Source organism: Chelonoidis abingdonii, chromosome 1, assembly GCF_003597395.2.
Source record: "Chelonoidis abingdonii isolate Lonesome George chromosome 1, CheloAbing_2.0, whole genome shotgun sequence".
NCBI classification, from domain to species: Eukaryota; Metazoa; Chordata; order Testudines; family Testudinidae; genus Chelonoidis; species Chelonoidis abingdonii.
Window position 1 is genome coordinate 612,879 of NC_133769.1, and position 18,180 is coordinate 631,058.

Sequence of the window (18,180 nt, forward strand, 5' to 3'; positions counted from 1 at the left end):
CACTCCCCTCAGGGTCATGTAGGCATCGGGCACTAGCTGGTCTGGGTCCACCACCTCGGACCGCACCAGTGTCACCTCAGTGCCCGTGTCCCAGAAAACCCCAAGAAAACCCCCACTTCGTCTCATCCATATATATACCTGCCTCTGGAAATTTCCACTACATGCATCCAACGAAGTGAGTATTCACCCACGGAAGCTCATGCTCCAAAACGTCTGTTAGTCTATAAGGTGCCACAGGACTCTTTGCTGCTTTTACAGGGGAACATAGTGGGTCACGTTTAGCCGGGGGTAAGCGGGTGCAGATCTCCTCCTCCCCCGGCTCTGCATGGGGCCTTGTGTGTTCAAACAGATCCCCTGAAGGGGTGTGTGGCAGGTAGTGGGTGCAGGGAGGGGCTGGTGTGGGCAGGGTGGGGCGGGTGATCAGGGGCGAAGGGATGGGCATTCCCCAGATAGAGCGGGGGCTAAGAGCTACCAGGGCTCTGGGGTGGGGGGGAGAGGGCTGCTGAGTGTGTGGCCAGTGCCATTGCTCTGACACACGTGTGTGTAGCTGGCAGGGGCACAAGCCGCATGCATAAGAGACAGGTGGTGGGCCAGGTACTTGGAGGGGTGACCCGGCTTTCCTGGCACGTAGCCCTGTCTGAGACGGTGACAGGAAAATGCTGAAAGAAGAGAATAAATCCACCCACTCCAGCCTAGCACACGAAAGGCCTTTGGGTCCAGCAGGGCCCGCAGAGGCTGCTGTGGGTGCCAGGGGCTGGCAGAACGAGTATGACTCTCCCTGCTCCTGGAAGACCACCAGGGCCAGCCCGCCAGGCCACTCAGCTGCCTGAGAACAGCACCGCAGGGGGGATTAAGGGAGGGGAGCCCTTTGATCCACATCAGTCTGCAGGAGCCAGGAGCAGGTGGGGCTGGTTCTGGCAGTGGGGGTCCGTGAGCCCCAGTCATTGTCTGGTAGCGAGCAGAGATGTGGGCTGTGCAGGTGGGACATCATGGGGCTTCCAGACCATGCTAGGCTGGGTTCATGTCAGTTCTCCAGAGCACTGCAGGCTCGGGTGTGATCGGTCCTTCTCTGGATGGCCACTAAGTGAAACAAGCCCCATGTTGGGTGACTCACTAGGGGTTATGCCACTCCCGAGTCAGCAGGGGGAGCTCTGCTGCAGGGAGGTGCTCTCTTTCCACTGCACCGTACCCCAGGTCCCGGGCACCCCTGGGTATAAAGATCTGGGGCATTTTGGGGGCAAGAGTTGGGAGGAAGCTGCAGCATCCTGGCCAGATGCCAACCTGGCTAATTAAATTCCACCTAAATAAAATTCTGCTGGTTTAAACTGGGGCTGGTCCCTGGGAGAAAGAGATTGAAGTGGTGCTGTCCACTGCCAGGCAGCTGCCTCTCCCTCTCCAGAGGTGGCTGCATGGCTGTGGTGGGGGAACTGACTTTATCCTAATGGGACAATGAACATGTCTCTGCATTTCTCTAGCCCCGAAGGATCCCAAAACGTGTCACAAACACCGAGACATAAGACTCGCAGAGCTCCTGACAGGTGGGTCAGTAGCGCTATCCCCGTGTATACAGGTGGGGAAACTGAGGCACAGTGAGGGGGAAGGGGCTTGCTCAAGTGAGTCAGCGGCAGAGACAGGAAGAGAGCCTGGGGCCCGGACTCCCCATCCTGCACGGAGCTAGATGTATGATGGGCTTGTGCAGACGTGTTCACCCTGTGACCCAGTTGCAGGACCCGCAGAGTCTGTCCGTGTCCAGCAGCCTCAGTGCAGAATCTCTCGGTGGTGGCATCCCAGCCCTCCTGTGCCGTGCTGGTGCCCCTGGCTAACGGTCCAGGGGATGAGCCGGGTGCTGGAGCCGGGAGTTTCAATCTGCCTGGACACCAGTTAGCCGGCATGGGGTACAGCAGAGCACATGGTGTGGACTAGCTGGTTCCTGACCAGGGTTTGAGGTACGTTAGTTGGTGCCCAGTTGCTGCGGGGGCAGCTTGGGTCGTTGGGATCACTGGAGCATCAGCCAGGCCTGGGCCTGTGGGGCTGGGGATGTTCACATACTGACGGGGTCTCTTCTCTTTTACCCCTCCAGGGGCCTGGCCCGCAGCCGCTTCCCTGCCCCAGCTCCGTGCATCAGGACAGAGCTCCTGGGCACTGGGGCAGTGAGCTATGCCTATGCCCACCTGTGGCGCTCTCCTCCTGGCCATCAGCATGTCCTTCCACCTCACCACAGGTAGGCTGGGCTTCGGAGCAGGGCTGAGATGCCAGGAGAGGGGCCCCCCTGCCACCCACCCTGTCCATGATAAGCCACGCTGTAGTGCCAATCTGCTGCCAAGGAATCCACAGCTTTCTACAATGCCCTCCTCCTTGCTTGCCTGCATGCGGGCAGCTTGCTCGTACCCGGAACATGCCACCCCCTCGTCACCCCTCGTCTCCTCTCGGGTGCCTGCCAGCTACCGGGTGTTCATGGAGAGAAGTCCTTGTCCCCTAGGGAGGGAGGGGCACTGGCCCCCGGAAAGGAGACTCAGGCAGAGGGTGGTACCATTTAGCCAGATGGCTAGCACACCACCATGGGGCCAGGTCCTTGCCAGAGAAGGCGATGAACTTCCTGCTGCCTTCCAGTGAATCTGGCCCACGCCAGCTTCTGTCGGCCAAGCCGGGCTGCTGGCTGCTGGCTGGTGTGACGTGGATTGGCACCATATCGACGTCCTGGGGGCTCGGGGATGGGCTGAGGGCCGATTGCACTTTGCTGGGGACGCTGGCAGCGCCACACCACAGATATCAGGTGGGTGGCAGACCCTTCCCTGGGGCCTGACCCGTCTGCCCTCGCCCAGGCCCTGCATGGCTGGAATTTGCCATCAGAACCAGCCAGTCCCTGCAGAGGGCAATTTGGGCCAGCCAGGCCTGTGGCACCAGGAGTCCGAGCCACTTCCCCTGCAGGCTGCCCCTTCCTCCGTGGACTCCCACGCCCTTCCCTGCATTAAAGCCTGCCTCACCGCCAGGCAGGGAGCTGCGGCCCTTTCCCCATAGCCAGGAGCTGGACCAGGATCCCCCTCCTGCCCCTCTGCCCGGCTGGGCCGGGTGCCCCAGGCTCTGACCCGCTCTCCTGCACACCCAGCTGTGGCCGACCAGTGCAGCGGAGGCAGCAACATCTTCACAGAGCTGCAGGAGAACAGCCCCCACGGCACCTTTGTGGCCAACCTGACGGTCTTTGGGGAGCCTGAGAGCAGCAGCCTCCAGCTGGGACTAACTGGCGCCGACGCTGGGTGGTTCTACCTGGAGGGGAAAACCGTGCGGCTGAGCGTCTCGCCAGGGGCGTCGCTGGACAGAGAGGTAGGGACTGCTGCTGCTGCTGCTGCTTCTTCCATAGCTGCCCCCTCCAGGAGAGACCCTCAAACCGCTGCAGGAGCCTCCCATGGCATCTGCCCCTCCTGGGAAGGCTATCCCGGGGGAGGGCACTGCCAGTCCTGCTGGGCTCAGTATGGCCACATGCCCTTTCGGCTTCCCTGGTGGAGCTGCTGGTACCTCCAGCCCATGGGGGTGCCAGTCCCAAGAGGGGCACCATGTTGGGCTGCGAGCTGTTGAACCCCAGTGACTGCCCGAGCCCGGGTGCCACATGGCCCCTTGCCCTGGCTCAGGATGGCTCTCCACCAGCGCTCCCCCTCCTGGTGTGATGGTGCAACCGCCCCCAGGCTGCCTTGTGGGGTGACGGGAGCTGGGCTGAGCTGGCACGTGCCAGGACCAATCCTCTCCCAACACCAAAGTGGTCACCCCTCCTGGCTGGGGGAGCCCCAGCCCCAGTGCTCCTGCCACCATGGCCCTGGCGAGATGCCCTCAGGCTGATCCTCCCCCGAGGCAGGTGTCACGGAGTCCCCGGGTGATGCTCTGGAACTGCTCCCCACAAAGCCAGGCAGGATTTTGGGGAGCCTCCTCTCCCTTGGAGCAGACTGTTTTCAGGGCAAGAAGCCCACACGGCTTCACCTCCTGGGTCTCTCCTTGGAGTATTCAGCATCCTCTGCCCTCCATGCGCTTCCCCCAGCGAGTCCACCCCAGCGGGGTCCTGGGGCAGCCAGAGGGTCCTGCACCCCCACTTCACAGTCAGACGTGATTCTCAGCCAGCCAGTAACACAGAGGTTTATTCGATGGCAGGAACACAGGGTAAAACAGAGCTTGTAGGTACAGAGAATGGGACCCCTCAGCTGGGTCCATTCTGGGGCCCAGCGAGCCAGACCACCCTGTCTGCCCTCACTTCCTGTCCCCTGCCAGATCCCAGCTGAAACCCCCTCCAGCCCCTCCGCTTTGGCCTTTGTCTCTCCTGGGCCAGGAAGTCACCTGACCTCTTTGTTCACCTTTAGCCATCCCCTTGCAAGGGGAAGGGCCCCGGCCATTTGTTGCCAGGAGACAGAGTGTCGGCAGTTTATGCAAATTGGAGACTTAAGAAAGGCATAGGGGAAACTGAGGCACCCACACAGTATTCAGAGGAAACATTGAGAACAGTCCCACTATGTCACAGCAGGTTCCTGTTTGGCCTGGGCCTGCCAAGCAGGTGGCTGCCCGGGCAGTGCCCAGGAGGTCAGAAGCTTTTCCCAAAGGGCTCCTGGGGGGCACAGAGACATCTAACTGCTGGGCGAGCCCCCTAAGCACCGGCCTCACCATGGGGACTCCAGGTTCATGCCCCAGCTTAGCAACATACTGGGGAGGGTGTTCCTGCAGCTCGCCCGGGAATGGGAACGTAACCTCTCAGCCTCAGGAATGGGGCAGGGCTGGGGTGGCACCATCCCCACCAGGGTGTCCCGCCGCCTGTGTCCAGGATGTCCCGCTGCTGTGTCCAGGGTGTCCTGCCGCCTGTGTCCGGGGTGTCCCACCACCTGTGCCCGGGTTGTCCTGCTGCCTGTGCCTGGGTGTCCCACTGCCTGTGCCCAGGGTGTCAAGCCACCTGTGCCCAGGGTGTCCCGCTGCCTGTGCCCAGGGTGGTGATGCCCCTACCAGATTGTCCCTCTGCCGATGCCTAGAGCAGCTGCAGTTCTGAGGGGCTGGGCCCGAGCTGCCCCGCTCCATCCCTGCACCCCTGCGGGCAGGCGGCTGGCTAGTGCTCTCTGGGCCTGTGCAGAGCTGTGGCTGATGCCAGGGCCTTGTGGGTGCCCCCGGCTCAGCAGGGTGGGGAGCAGCCTCCGACCGTGGGGTGGCCAGGGGCAGCTGGTGCATTGTTTCTAAGGACTCTGCACCTCCTGTGTCTTGCAGGCGCTGGAATCCCCCGTCCTGATGGTGGCGCTCACCTGTTCAGAGGACGGTATCTCTCCAGTACGGACTCTCCGCGGCTGGGGCGGGGGGCAGCACAGGGGACACTCAGCCTGTCTGTGCCTCAGTTCCCATCTGCCCTGCCTGCCAGGGGCGTGTGAGGCTCACGGGTTATGGGAACAGGGTCAGATCAACAGGCCAGCGGTGCTGCCAGTGGGCTCCTCCAGCCCAACCTCTCCCAGGAGGGGGCGCTGTGGGGAGGTGGAGGGGCACTGGCTGTGGGGGGAGATCCCAGCTCCTCCAGTCCCAGCCTCTCCCAGCAGGGGGCGCTGTGGGGAGGTGCAGGGGCACTGCCTGTGGGGGGAGATCCCACTCCTCCAGTCCCCAGCCTCTCCCGCAGGGGGCCGCTGGAGTGAAGGGGCACTGGCTGTGGCAGGGAGATCCCCCTCCAGCCCAGCTTCCCAGCCAGGGGGCGATGTGGGAAGCGGGGCAAGAGCACAGGCTGTGGGGGAGATCCTGGCTACCCCAGTTCCAGCCTCTCCCAGCAGGGGGTTGCAGTGGGGAGGAGAGGGGCGCTGGCTGTGGGGGGAGATCCCAGCTACTCCAGTTCCACCTTCCCAGCAGGGGCGCTGGTGTGGTGGAGGGGGAGGAGCCCTGGCTTGGGGGATCCAGCTTACTCCAGTCCCCAGCCCGTCCCAGCAGGGGGTGCATGTGGGAGAGGAGGGGCCTGGTGTGGGGGGAGATACTGGCTACGCCAGTTCCAGCGCTCCCCAGCAGGGGGTGCAGTGGGGAGGTGGAGGGGCACTGGCTGTGGGGGGAGAGTCCGAGCTACTCCAGTTCCCAGCCTCTCCAGCAGGTGGGCCGGCTGGTGGGAAGCGAGGCAGGAAGCGCAGCATGTTGGGGAGAGCCCGGTACCCAGTTCCAGCTCTCCCAGCAGGGGGCGCTGTGGGGAGGGGGAGGGGCGCTGGCTGTGGGGGGAGATCCCAGCTCCTCCAGCCCAGCCTCTCCCAGCAGGGGGCGCTGTGGGGAGGTGGAGGGGCGCTGGCTGTGGGGGGAGATCCCAGCTCCTCCAGCCCAGCCTCTCCCAGCAGGGGGCGCTGTGGGGAGGGGGAGGGGCGCTGGCTGTGGGGGGAGATCCCAGCTACTCCAGTTCCAGCCTCTCCCAGCAGAGGGCGCTGTGGGGAGGTGGAGGGGCGCTGGCTGTGGGGGGAGATCCCAGCTCCTCCAGCCCAGCCTCTCCCAGCAGGGGGCGCTGTGGGAAGCGGGGCAGGAGAGCAGGCTGGGGTTACCCGATGGCACATACAAGGTTCTGGCTATGGGGCTTTACCCTCACCCGTGGGGGCCCCAGCACCCATCGCCCGGGCCCTGGGCCCTCTCCCCCCAGGTTGAGTACAGGATCATCGTCCAGGTGCTGAATGAGAACGACAACAAACCCCGGTTCCTGGAGGACTCCGTCCTGACCCAGAACATCAGTGAGGTGCGGGGTGGGGCGCCCGGGTGGGGCAGAGCCAGTCCCTGAGCACTGGGGCCAGGGCAGGGGCGTGGGGAGGGATGGAGCCGCTGAGGCTAGGGGCCCGGAGCCCAGGGGGATGGGCTGGTGCGGGGGGTGCTCACAATGGTGGTGACCGGGTGGCGTGAACTTGCCCGTGGGGGCATTGGGCAGGTGGGGGGTGCAGCCGGGAGAGCAGGCTGGCCAAGCCCGGCCCCTCCAGCATGGTGCCCCACTGATCTGGTGCTCTGGGGCCCCCGGCACAGGGGGCAGGCCCCTAACGCAGCACTGCCCCCTCTGCAGCTGGCGGCGGTGCACTCGGTGGTGTTCACCACCCGGGCGGAGGACAAGGACGGAGACACCCTCGTGTATGTGATTGACAGCACCTCGGTAAGTCCCACCCCCTGGCCCTGCACGGCACCTCCCGGCACGGGGAAGAGGGATGTCATGGCAGCCAAGCCGGCAATGAGCAGCGTGCACAGAGATGCAGTACCCATTGCTTGGCACTAGGGGGCGACAGGCATGGCAGTGGGGCAGCTCTGGGTTCGCCGGGGGCAGCAGGGGTCCCCTACAGAGCAATGGCACCTCTATGCACCAGGCAGCCCCTCTTGCCCCCCAAGGTGGGGCAGGCATCTGGCCCTCCTGCCGCGAGCCAAGCCAGCACCCCTCCCTGGCCAGCACTGGCCCCCTGGGGGGCTGCACTGGCCTTCCACGGCCCCTAGCCTCTGGGCTGAGCCGGCTCTGTGCACAGCAGGGACTGGCGCCGGGACGCTCCCTTCCTGAAGGTCACCCGGCGGCTCTGCCCTCACCCCATGGCCAGGCCAGGGGAGCTGGATTGAGCCAGCCTGAGCGGCCCCTGGAGTAGGCGTGGATTATCCAGCGGCTCGAGGACGCCAGGCTGAGGGCGTAGGCGGGCAGGGATCAGGGCTGCATGTGTCATGCGGGGGGAGGATGTGCAGGGCCGCGGTCAGGGGGAGGTTTGGGGTGGCCAGGGATCCCTGCAAGATCCTGTGTGGCTGTCTGACCTTGTCTGCTGGCCAAGAGGTGGGCAGCATGGTGCTAACCTGACTCAGGGGCTCCATTCCTCCGGCTGGACACTCAACATCACCCCTGCTTTGCCACCCAGGCCGATGGCAAATACTTCCGGATTGACCTGCCCAACAGAGGGAAGATCGTGCTGGCCAAAGCGCTGGATTTCGAGACCAAGCGCCACCTGGAGTTTGTGGTCCACGCCGTGGTAAGGGGGTGCTGTGGGGAAGGGTGGGCGGCTCTAGGTCCCTGAAGCTTCACTCTTGCCCATCCCCTTGGGCAGAGTCCCTGCTCCCTCTGCCCATGTGGGCTGGCATGGTATCTGGGGGCACCTTATGTGTTCTCCCCTCTCTCAGTTAAGAGCCAGAGGGGGCCAGCTTAGGGGGCAGCCTGCCAAGGGGCTATATCCAGGTGACCCTGGCCAAAGACAGGGGCTTGGCCTAGAGGTGCGAAGGCCCAGGCTCAACGCTGGCTTTTCCATAGTCAGTGCTGTGAGACGCACCTGTGGAACTCCCTGCTGCAGTGAATTGTTGGGTTTTACCGAGGGCTGGGTAAGCCCATGTCCGAAGCATTCTAGATATGCCTGTGAAACCAGGGCAATCAGCTAGTAAACGTGCCCCTTTCAGGGGGATTGCTCTTGTATTACCACGAGCGGATCAGTAGCAGCACCCCATCTCCCTGGTCTGCCCCATTCCTTGTGAGCCCCTCTGTCCCACCAAAGGTAACGGTGCCAGTGTCTTTATTTTCTCCTCCTACGACCCCTCCCGGTGCAGCTCCCCAAGGATGGGATCTCTGCAAATTGCTCTGGGGTGCCGGCCGGAGGGAGGACCGAGGGGGTGGAGAGCAAGGAGGCTGGGACGAAAGGAAGGAAAATGAAGGACGCGTCTCTGGAAATCTTGCTGCCACTGAGATCTCCTGGGCTGGGGCCGCGTGGCCACAAGCCGCCACACTTGGGACCTTTCCGAGGCAGGGACAAGCCCTGGGGAAACGGCTGTAGGGGATGCTTCTGCCTGGCCTGCTGGGCAGGGGACAGATAAGCCGGGGCTCTGCCATCGCACACGCCTTGAGCGGCCCCTGGCGGTGCCGTGAGCCAAGCAGTGAAAGAAGATGTAAAACCTGTTTGATTGGGGTGATGTGAGAGAGAGGGAGACTGGCCACCCCCAGGGTGTGTGTGAGAGAGAGACCAGGCCGGGGTGTGTGTGAGAGAGACACCTCCCAGGGTGTGTGTGTGTGAGAGAGAGACCAGGCTGGGGGTGTGTGTGAGAAAGAGACACCCCCCAGGGTGTGTGTGTGAGAGAGAGACTGGGCCGGGGGTGTGTGTGAGAGAGACATGCCCCAGGGTGTGTGTGTGAGAGAGAGAGAGAGTGGCCACCCCAGCATGTGTGTGAGAGAGCGAGACCGGGCCGGGGTGTGTGTGAGAGAGACACCTCCCAGGGTGTGTGTGTGTGAGAGAGAGACCGGGCTGCGGGTGTGTGTGATAGAGACACCTCCCAGGGTGTGTGTGTGTGTGAGAGAGAGACTGGGCACCCCCAGGATGTGTGTGTGAGAGAGAGAGACCGGGCCGGGGGTGTGTGTGAGAGAGACATGCCCCAGGGTGTGTGTGTGTGAGAGAGACACCCCCCATGGTGTGTGTGTGAGAGAGAGACCAGGCCGGGGGTGTGTGTGAGAGACACCCCCCAGGGGGTGTGTGTGAGAGAGAGAGAGACCGGCCACCCCCAGGGTGTGTGTGTGAGAGACAGAGACTGGGCCGGGGGTGTGTGTGTGAGAGACACCCCACCCAGGGTGTGTGTGAGAGAGAGTGAGACCAGCCACCCCCAGAGTGTGCATGAGAGAGAGAGACCGGGCCGGGGGTGTGTTTGAGAGAGACACCCCCAGAGTGTGTGTGAGAGAGAGAGACCAGGCCGGGGGTGTGTGTGAGAGAGACACCCCCCAGGGTGTGTGTGCGAGACAGAGAGACCGGGCCGGGTGTGTGTGTGAGAGAGAGAGACCCTCAGGGTGTGTGTGAGAGAGAGAGAGACCGGGCCGGGGGTGTGTGTGAGAGAGAGAGACCCTCAGGGTGTGTGTGAGAGAGAGAGACCGGGCCGGGGGTGTGTGTGTGAGAGACACCTCCCAGGGTGTGTGTGTGTGAGAGAGAGACCGGGCAGGGGGTGTGTGTGAGAAAGAGACACCCCCCAGGGTGTGTGTGTGAGAGAGAGACCGGCCACCCCAGGGTGTGTGTAAGAGAGTGAGACCGGGCCGGGGTGTGTGTGAGAGAGACACCTCCCAGGGTGTGTGTGTGTGAGAGAGACCGGGCTTGCGGGTGTATGTGAGAGAGAGACCCCCCCCAGGGTGTGTGTGAGAGAGAGAGACTGGGCAGGGTGTGTGTGTGTGAGAGAGAGACACCCCCAGGGTGTGTGTGAGAGAGAGAGAGACCAGGCTGGGGGTGTGTGAGAGAGAGACACCCCCCAGGATGTGTGTATGAGACAGAGAGACCAGGCTGGGGGTGTGTGTGAGAGAGAGAGAGAGACCCCCCCAGGGTGTGTCTGCACAGTGCTGTCCCGGGGCCCGCTCCCTCGCCCTGGATTTCACCACACCGGCACTCTTACTCCGGGTCTCTCTGGCCTACAACCCTTTTGCCTTCACTTTCGCCCGCTTTCTGTGTCCCGTAGGTTCTTCTGTCCTCATTTCCTTTCTCTCTACCTCGGGACTCTCCTCCGGGGCTTTGGGGTCTGCCCCATTTCTTCCTTCTCCAGTCCTTCACTCTCCAGCCATTTGGTTCCCCAGCGTTTCTCCCCTTCCTTTAAGGAAAAGGCGCCAAACTCTGGCAATTAACGCAGATCGGGGCAATGTTCTGGCCACTCCAACTCCTTCCACCCAAACGGGCCCCAAATTTCTAGAGGCACTTGAACCACTGGATGGATTTCCCCTTCTCCGGATATGGGTTAGCTTCACTTCCCCCTCTCCCCCCCGGCACCGTCCATCAGGGTTTCACCCAGTCTCTGCTAAGCGATGAGAGCCCTGCGGCAGGGGCCAGCAGTCTCCTTTGTCTCCACTCGGCTCTCATGGGGACCAGGGGCTTTTGTTTGAACTGTTTCCCAAAGGTTTCCCCCATGTGCTGAATTCGGCAAGAGTCCAGTCCATCCAGGGCAGTCTCCTCAGGTGACCTGCACCCCCACACTGATCGCAAACCATTCAATGGCCTGTGGGTGAGGTCTCCTTCCCCTCCTCTCTCTCCTGCCGTGTTATAACCGGCACTTCCCTGCCTTTCCTCCCCGGGCCGTGTCCTGGAAACGGCCATGTCATTATACCAGGGTCACCGGCCTCCAGGAACTCCTCCGGGAGTTTAATGGCTGCTTCCAGGTAGGCGCCTCCGCACCCGGGCCCTAGTGACATCGCGGAGATCCTACAACAGCTGATCTGTGATAGCCCCAACTCCTGGGTCCTCTGGCCTCAGCCATCCAGTGACCTAATCCGGTAACTTTTGTACCTGGGCCCTTGGTTGCGTCCCCTCCGACCACCTTGCTGCTGGAAAGGCCTGCCTGGATCATTCTGCTGCCAGACCCAGACTGCCCAAACCAGCTGCTGTTAGAGTCTCCTCATCCACAGCTTGTTCGTAGCTCAGTGCCAGAAGAGCGGCTTGAGTTCTCCAGAGAGGCAGGGAGCCGCGCGGAGGGCCCAGCCTCTCTTTTCCCAGCCTGCTCCCAAAATCGCTGTCATGCAGTATGGGGGAGTCAGGCCCTGCACGCCTCTTCCTGGGACTCACAGTGACTCTCAGCCAGCTGCCCTCTCAAACTTTCACCCCAAATCTCCGGAGTCATCCGCTTGGCCCATTTTCACAGCCCCATGCTCACCGCCTGGTCATCGTTCCCAGGTGAGGGACCTACAGGCTTCTCCAAGCGCTGTTGCAGCACCTGCAAGAGCTGGTTGCAGGCTCCCTTGTGGTCCTGCTGGCCTGGCAGAAGAGGACTGTCTCTCCACACGTTGAAACTCCTGGAGGTCTTTCTGTAACTCTCTTTGCTGCTCCACCACCCTCTACGCTGCCCAGGTCACTGTACCTCCTTGTTGGCTCCCCACTCCGGGCCTTCGCCTTTGCTGGAAATCCCAGTCAAGCCCCCCAAGGTCCCGGCACACTCCCTGAGTATCTCTGTGCAAGCAGCCCTCATGTGCTCTTACGGAAGTTCACTGCTCTGTGGAATCTGCAATGTCTTAAGCAGCTGTGAGTCCCAGCACCATCCGGCTTTTCCCAAGCTTCAGGAGAGGTTGCGGGGAGAAGGGTCTCTGCTCTCAGAGATCCTGGGCTTCTTTATTGGTCTTCCTTCCAGCCCCCCTTTCCTGTCTGCCATGTAACCATTTCCTCATGAGCTGTCTAACCACCCAGTCCTAATCAATTATCTCCCAGTTTGGCCGGTGCTTCTGAAGTGCAGAGCAGTGAGCCAACCCTCAGCTACAAGCACTCCCTGCTACACAGCTGGCCTGCTATAAAAGCTACCTAGTGCTGCTTGAAACGGGACAGAGATCAGTGTGTGGGAGGGTGTGAGACAGAGAGATCATGGTGTTTGTGTGTGAGTGAGAGAGAGAGGTTGGTACGGGTGAGTGTGATAGATTCACAGATCAGTGAGACACACACACAGATCAGTGTGTTTGTGTGTGAGAGAGGCATAGAGAAATCAGTGTGAAGTGTGTGTGAGATACACAGAGATCAGTGTGTGATGTGTGTGGGTGTGAGAAAGAGACAAGTGTGTGAATACGATAAAGAGATCAGTGTGTGATAGAGATCAGTGTATGACAGAGATCTGTGGGGTGTGTGACAGAGATCAGCATGTGACAGATCTGGGGTGGGTGTGACTGATATCAGTGTGTGACAGAAATCTGTGGGGTGTGTGACAGAGATCAATGTATGACAGCGATCTGGGGTGGGTGTGACTGAGATCAGATTGTCGCAGAGATCTATGGGGTGTGTGACTGAGATCAGCGTGTCACAGAGATCTGTGGGGAGTGTGTGACCGAGATCAGCGTGTCACAGAGATCTGTGGGGTGTGTGACCGAGATCAGTGTGTGACAGAGATTGGTGGTGGCTGTGACCGAGATCAGCATGTGACGGAGATCAGTGTGCAAATGTGAGACACACAGATCAGTGGGTGTGTGGTTTCCATTCCCCGTTGTTGCCAGTTTTCGCACTCGCCCTGCCTGGCCCTGGCCCTGCCTGGCTCAAGCTCTCTCTTTCTCCTACCTCTTTAGCAGATCCTGGGCCTCGCTAAGCCAGTCTTCCCCTGGCTAATTGGGGGCGACATGATCTTGTCAGCTCCCCTTTCAACGTGAATGTCCTAAATCCTTGTTTTTAATTTTCCTAATAGGGCTAACGCTGAGCAGCACCTTGCAGCTGACCTGCCCCCTTCCAGCGCGGCCACTGCTCCGCGCCACCAGCCCCTTCCATTGACGATGGGTTGGGGGGGCAGGCTGGGGATTTAGGGTCTTCCAGCTCCCTTTCCTGGTCCCTGCCCTGTGTGTGCCCCTGGCCCTGGGGCTGTGCCCACCTCCAGAGCATCCCCCACTCCACACCCTGCTCCGGGCTGGGGATTTCTAGCTGCTCTCCAGATGGCAGGAAACACAGCAGTGCCTGCTTAGGCTACCGGGGCTCACATCCCATCCCTTGGTTAGTTTCATCAGCAGGCCTCGCTTCCAGCCGTGCAGCCCCCATCGACTTTGGGGCAAGCAGCAAAAGGAAACCCCCCTGGGGCTGGGGCTTTCTTTTGCTCCTTCATGACGGAGGCTGCATGGGCCCCCCCGCACTTGCATTTCACCCTCGCTGCACCAGGAGCAGGAAGTCGTGTCTGCTCGGTCTTGGCGGGAGGGGATCGGCTCTTTAACAAAGAGAGGTTTTTGCCTGACTGTTTGTCGGGCATTTGAGTTAAACTGGTGCTCAAGAGAACAACATTGTTAAATAGGATGCATGAAAAAAGGCCTTTCCATCCATTCGTCAGGTGTCTCCTCTGTCAGAAACCTGCCAGATCCCCAGCCAGCCACAGAGTCTCCCAGGGGCTGGATGCTGCAGTGTGAAAAACCAAGCAGCATGCCCCGAGCAGAAAGAAACAAAACAGAGGGCACGGCCGAGCTGCTCTTTCCTTTGGCAGGGAGGCCTCAGAGTGCACCGGGGCAGAACATGGCTCCCCAGTGCATCAGAAAAGTCAGGCAGACCAGGTGAAGGGCCAGTGGCTTATTCCGAGTATCGAGCCCCCGATGGCCTGGCTAATCCACCAAGCAGCCCCTTAGGGCCATCCCGGAAGGCAATAGGCAGTGCAGAGATCCCAGGGTATTATCCCACCAGTGTCCCCTGCTTTAGCCATACTTGCCCTGTCCTGCCGCTGGATCCCCGCAGATGATTTCCCGATGCACCACATGAGGGGTACGGTGCTGACTGCCCCAGTGTGGACTGGGAGAGGGTTTGGGGGCATCCTGGGGCCCTTGCTGCCTGAGCCATATGATCTGAGGGTTTGGACAAGGCTCCTCCATAGCTGAACTCTTTGGGCTCTACAAACGCTTGGTCTTTTGTGGGGCACAGTGCCATGCACCCCACATTGCCATGCACTTGCTGCAGGAGAGTAGGCTGGGACAGTTTAATGATGTCCCCAGAGTCGGTGCTGGCCATGCCCACGATTTTATGGTGGGTCTTTTGAGTGTTCTGGGCATTTCTTAAAACCCCAGCTCCTGGAGTCCTGTGAAGCCAGGAGCATCGCAGCTCCCACGGAACAGAAAAAGGAAGTTTCTACCCTGGACAGTTACCAATGGAAGATTAGAACACATGGCCCTGGAAGTCTTGGAAGCCAGAGAAACGGGCCCAGAATTGAGGATTTCTAAAATCCCCTGATTCTGAATGCTCGCCGTCGTGGTAACTCTGTGGTAGGCTGGGATGGAGAGGCAGCTGGGGCAGGCCAGGATCCCCCCATTGTTGCAGCATCAGCGACGACCATCCTACCAGCATCCCTGTGACTATGTGGAGCTGGCCATCGCTGGTTCTGTTCTTCCCCTGCAGGAGGCACCCTGCTCCCTGACTCCAATCACTCTGGTGCTGTATCACAGCCCAGCCTGCACTCGTGTCCATGAGATGGGACTTTCATTGGGGCTATTGAGTCTGCGGGTTGTGGATGTGGGCTCGAGGGACAGATGGGCTGACTGGGTAGATGGAGAGACACTGTGGATGGCCAGACAGACAAATATTAAAGCTAGATCCGGCCAAGGGATGGGTAGAGAGAAGTTGTAGAGGGAGATTTGGGGCTAGGATGGGCCAGTGGAGCAGGCAATACCCTGGACCGGGCCAGGTTTTGGCCCCCTGGCAGCCAGGTGCCCCATTGATAGTCAGGCAGGTCAGATGGCCCCGGGAGGCAGCCACCATGCTGATCAGCTGTTGTGGTTTGCTCCCCTCCCAGGAGATGAACACCAAGGAGAGGTACAACTCCTCCGCCAGGATCCGCATCAACGTGCTGGATGGGGACGACCAGTACCCCCGGTTCCTGCCATGCAACTTCCTGGCGCACGACGGGGTCAGCGTGTGCGTCAGCCCTGTCTACATGGCAAACGTCACCGAGCGGGAGGTCACGGTAGGCAGCGGGGGACCAGCCCAGGGTGGTGTGGGGCAGGGGATGGAGCCCCTGGTGCTGCTGGGCAGAACCTTTGCTACAGCCCCTGCCACCAGCTTTGCTGAGGCCAGCTGTGCCCCTTGAAAACAAGACTAGGACTTGCCAGCATTGGAACAAAGTGGACGCTTCAGGCTGTCTCCAGGGGGAGTGGGGCCTGCTGGGAGGACAGCTGCCCATGGCCGGGATGGGGTGTCTGTTTCACTCCCAGCCTGGGGCACAGTCTCACCTGCCTTTCCGGGTCTCCTCCAGGTGGGCCCTTTGCACTTCATCCCTGGCTCGGTCTATGCGGAAGATGGGGACAGGGAGCTGAAGGCTGCCATTACCTACGCCCTCCTCGCAGGTACAGGGACCCGAGGGGACACTGGGGACGGATGCCTGTGCTGCCGGCAACAGATGCACCCCTCATGGGGAGCTGGGGCTTGAACCTGGGACCTGTGGCTCCAGGCTGACTGAACGCAGCCCTTTTCTGCAAGAAGAGCCTCAGGGTGGGGCGAGCCACCAGAGCACCATGCCCACACACAGGGACACGAAGACACACACGCACAGACATGCACACGCATGCTCTTTGTGACACAATCCAGACCAAGGAGTAGCTGTGTCACCCCTGCCCTCTAACCTGGGGTGCCCTTTACACGGCTTTGGCCTCCAGTCCTGCACTGCTCACAAACAGCCTCCTGCATGCAAGTCACTCCCAGCGACGTCTGTGTGTGATCTGCAGCCAGCCACAGCGTGGCTCTTCCCAGCCTGGGTTATCCTGCAAGGTGACCCAACACCCCTCCAGTCCTCAGATTTCCCCCAGAAATGTACGTCCTGCATGGCCAGCCCTCACCTGGACAGCCCATGTTTATATAAAGTCCGTCATTGAACTAAGAAAAATGATATGCACATGTCCTATTCCCCCAAGATCTTCAGTTCAAACACACTGGATGAGATCAAACAAGTTTATTAGGTACAAAGAGAGATTTTCAGGGAGAACATAAAAATAAGACATGAGGCATAAAAGCCAGAAATGGTTCCAAGAAAAATAAAGATAAAATGCAACTGGAGCCTGGCTTAACAAACTGCTAAATTCAAAGCAAGGTTTTCTCCCTGCATGCGTTAGCAGATTACTACCTGATCTCCTCAGTCAGGTCGCCTCCCCTCGTCTATGATGCTCCCTCTGCCCTTCAGGTGATGTGGATGCAGCGGGCACAGAGAAAGAGAAGGGTGCTCTTGGGGTGTCTCCCCCTTTTTTATAGTCCTCCCCCCGCTTTAAGCAGCATCCCCAGCTGGAGCCTGGTGACAGTCTGTCTGGGAGGACAGGACCCCCCAGCTGTTTCTTTGCTAAGATGTAGATTTTCTGCGAAAGGAATGGCCCCTCAGCCTTGTTTACATCTGCTGAGGTGTGAGCTTGCCCTGTATCTCTGAGGAACTGGTTTGGTCACTCCCCAGAAGTGGCAGAGGTGTTAGTAACACTGCACAGTGGAACCTTATAATGTCAGTATTGCCATACACATTTTACCGAGACAATAATGATCAGCAGTTTATGAGTTTTCAAATGATATTGCAAAAGATGTACGTTGTACCAAGCTGTGTGCAAGGGGTGAGTTCAGGGGTACAGTCTGACACACACTATATCACAGACATGCAGACACGAACGTGAACAGACATGCACACACACAGGCTCAGGCATCGTCCCAGAGCTGGATGCTGAGTTAGTATCTGTGTCTCTGTCATGCCAAGATCCTAGAGCACAACAGAAACCTGAGCACCAGCTTCAGCCAGTGGCGCTGAAAATGCCCCTGAGTCTTGGTAAGCCGGGGAGGCCAAGATGCTGGCTGATCGGTGCATTAGAGAGAGATGGATGGGCTAGAGGTTCCCAGGATGCACAGCAGCCCTGCAGCCCACTCTCCACTCCCGCATTAAGCTGCCTTGCTGAGGGTGACACCCAGTGGCTCTGGGCAGCATCTGTGTCCTGTGGCTCTGGGTGGCACCCATGTCCTGTGGCTCTAGGTGGCACCCCGTGGCTCTGGGCAGCACCCACATCCCATGGTTCTGTGTGGCAGCCTGTGGCTCTGGGTGGCACCTGTGGCTCTGGGTGGTCATGTCCTGTGGTTCTAAGTGGCATCCCGTGGCTCTGGGCAGCACCCATGTCCCATGGTTCTGAGTGGCACCTGTGGCTCTGCGTGGCAGCCTGTGGCTATGGGTGGCAGCCTGTGGCTCTGGGTGGCACCCATGTCTTGTAGCTCTGGGCAGCCCCCGTGGCTCTAGGAAGCCAAGGTGCCTGGTGCGCAGTGCCCCTCCGGGGGGAAGGCCACGATCCAGAGCCGCCCCCTTCCTTGACCTCGTCTTCTCCCCCTCAGGGACGGACCACAGCAGGTTCCACATCGACAACGTGACGGGCGCCATCACCATGCTGCGGCCCGTGGAGAGCTGGAGCCACACGCCCGCCTTCAGCCTCAGCGTCATGGTAGGTCGGGCTGAGGCCGGGCTCTAGGCTCCGGCACCCACGGGAACCTCGGTGGGACAATCTGGTCCCCAGCCTTAGCCTGGCGCCCCCCCACCCCACCTCTTTGCCCTCTCTAGGCTGCGCAGGTGAACGATGCCAACAAGTACGTGGTGACGGAGGTGCGGGTGAGGGTCCTGGCCGCCAACGTGCACCCACCTCGCTTCAGCCAGCCCCAGTACCAGGCATTTGTGCGGGAGGAGCCTGGCCTGGCCGCACTGGTGCTGACATACAGCGGCCGGGTGCTGACGCTGCAGGCCGCCGACGCCGACTTCCCCAGCGTGAGTGACTCCAAGGCAGCCACATCTACCTGCCCCCATTGCCCTGCCCAGGGCCCC